The sequence below is a fragment of the Cydia strobilella genome, chromosome 6 (assembly GCF_947568885.1).
Source record: "Cydia strobilella chromosome 6, ilCydStro3.1, whole genome shotgun sequence".
In the NCBI taxonomy this organism is placed as follows: Eukaryota; Metazoa; Arthropoda; class Insecta; order Lepidoptera; family Tortricidae; genus Cydia; species Cydia strobilella.
This window is the reverse complement of record NC_086046.1, coordinates 55,531-58,730: the sequence shown is the minus strand read 5'-3', so window position 1 is coordinate 58,730 and position 3,200 is coordinate 55,531.

Sequence of the window (3,200 nt, the reverse complement as noted above, 5' to 3'; positions counted from 1 at the left end):
GTTGGTAGGTACCGATGTAGAGTCCATAACTCTACATAGGCTTTGCCGTAACGACGTGTAAAAGGTGTGTAAAAGTGCGTGTGAGTGCGTACGTTTATGGTGGCACTGCTACATTCTATCGATTGCCAGGTTTAAGCAGACATTTCTTTGTCTGATGACCTCTAGTAGACTGAATTAATTAGTACACCAGACCGAACAAAAAACTACTTAACTTTCTAATTGTCCTACACGAAGAATAAAATACATCATAAATCAAATCTCAAACTCGCAATACGCAAGCTTTCGAATAGTAACTTTTTCTTACCTATCAACTCTTCAAAAAGTTTCAATATCTTATGTACTTACATACCTAACAATTATACCCGTATTACTTCAATAGCTTCATGGAGACTATATAAAGGAGCCAAATCTCTATGTATGAAAAGTGTCCATCAAAAAACAGTAATTAGGCGGCGCCACCATACACCGAAATACTACCAAAAACAACCTACGTAATTTGGTCGGGTTATTTGTTGCCTTATATGGTTCATGTTATACTCATGTCCCAGAACCTAACTAGGAGAGATTAGGAACTATTATTTAAAGCTGAAAGAGGTCACTTTTGCAACAATTCTGCCATAAGAGATTGGCATCCTTTCTATACCATCCATAAATTGCTTTTTTCTGAGTGCTCGCAACTCGCAACGCTCAAAAACCGAGCTATCTATGTTCTCATCTCAAGTTCTTAATCTATGCATATTTATTGTTCATACTGTTTATAGGTATCAGCAGGAGAGTTGTGGTGAATGATTTTATTACATTTATTAATTATACACACTGCTACATATACAATAGTAGAGCACTTATATAGAGTACCTACCAATCGCAAAAATAGTAGTAAATGAAGTCAATGTAACTTACCTAAGTGCTTCTTCTTCTTTCTCTTTGCCTTATTCCCATTATTTGGGGTCGGCTGTCCTTGTTCTCATGCGCCAGGACCGTCAGTCCTGAGTTGTCCTTGGGGTAAGTTGGTCTCGTTCATGGATGTAAGTAAATGGTCTCGTTCCGCGTTTTTATAATGCAGCTGCCATTACATGACAAAATGTTATGAGCGTGACCTTCTCGTATTATACCTATATCTATTCGTAAAGCACCTCATGCTGGTTGGCTTATGGAATACACCCCGGTCACAGGAAGCGCGCTCCGCCGCACGCGGCGCGGCGGACCTTATGGTCCAAGCTTTTCTTTCTTGCAGTAAAAACGTCTAATTACCTTTCGCCAACACTTTACTTATACTATTTTAGATTACACTCCTCGAAATCTATGGACGTAAATAAATAGCCGCATGTCTGTTTCAATCAAAGTGGTGGAGTTGTAGATTCTCTGATTCTGAGATTAGATCTGAGATTAGATTATAGTATTTTTCAAACACGATGGGTAGAATGACAGCTGACATTTCAATACAATTTTGCGAGATTTGGCGATTTTAGCATAAATTATATGGAGATGACACCTGTCATCCTACCCTTCGAGTTTGAAAAATATTTTAGTGTGGTCGGACAGAAAAAAAAACATATTATTCACATTTAAAATCGGGTCTATCGCGAATTTATTTTGTTACCTTTATTTACCGACGTTTAAATGTGATTAATATGTGTTCAAAACGCGAAAGTTTTAAATGTTATAAAATAATTCGTTCTCGCGACTTGACATGTTGCCACCTGCCATAGGCTGCCAGTAGGCTGTATAGTCTCAGGTTAGGACTCTTAGGTCTATAGGTAGCATGTACTAAGTATAAGGGGTATGTCAGAAAAACATACAACGCGTCCATTTCAAAGGTATTTTTCCCTTATACATAAATTATTTCAGTTTATAATCTCGCTACCGCATACACTTGGATTTAGATTTATTTATTTCATAATATGAAATTACAATATAAATTATTTTTACACTAATCTATACGAATTTATATTATGATTGTGCCATTCATTTATTACGTATTACTTGATTATTACCAAAAAATTAAAAATACTTTAGATTCTTACGTAATAAATATTAAACAGAGGGGAGGGGGTCGGCCTATTCTTATTTTTTCTTACATAGGGGTGGGAGGGGGTCATAAACTGGCAAAAATCGTCTTACTCAATAAATGAATGGCGCCATAGCATAGCATATGCGTAGCTTCTAATAACACGCTAATTACCATATTGAATTTCTCATTAGCTTCCGTAAATCAATTACCACAATAATAGAACCCCATCAACCATCAACATTCATTAAAAAAACTGTTTCCAGGTAATATGTCAGGGCACGCGCTCTGCGCACAAAAAGCCCTTCGCTTCGGGAGCGTTCAGCGGAACGGTAGCGTTAGGGATTTGTGATTTTATTGTAGTCTGTGCGGAAAGAGAAGTCGTGTCGTGGTATACATATATGGGAACCAATACATTCTACGACTCTTCTCTTCCCGCACAGACTCTAATTGAGAATCTTTTATGACTGTGTGTGCTAATTTTGCCTCATATTTAACACCAAGCTACATGATGCTCTCCATGACGCCAAAGACAGACAGATGGAGGAGCATCATCAACGAGAAATTGATCTCCTATCGGGGGAAGCACGACCCTCAGCAATGAGGAATACGCGACGCGAGGAGAACGAGGAGAGTTTTCCAATTTTATAGGGTTCTCCATGTGTGTGATGTTATATTAGCAATCTGATCTGTTACATTAAATATATTTAAAAAAAAAACATTTATTTCGGACGATTTTACAATCCATATTTTGTAAATATCGAGACACTATTACCACTAAAATCCACACGCATTGGGTTGATAATTATTTTTCATTTCTCATGCTCTGAAAGTAGGTCGTTGTTGTTCTAAGAAGTGTGCAGAAAATGATACGTTTACGCACTAGAACATTTTACTTTCCAAGTACGTTTTTTTCTTATTTTTTACGATAAGAAATTCAAAGTTGGTTTTCAATGGATTTGTTGTACAATTTCCAATCTGATAATAAAATTAACTCCCGATTCTATAAATTTTAATTTGCCTAAATTGTTAATTGAAAGTACCCTCAAGAAATGCTAGTGAAGGTTATACTTGGTCGTGTTTTTTAAATGCACATGTATTTTACTTTCCTCGTATTCGAAATGAAAAGTAGTGTTTAAATCGGGTAAAAGGCACCGTTTCAGTATCGGACTATTACTATAAACAATTAAAA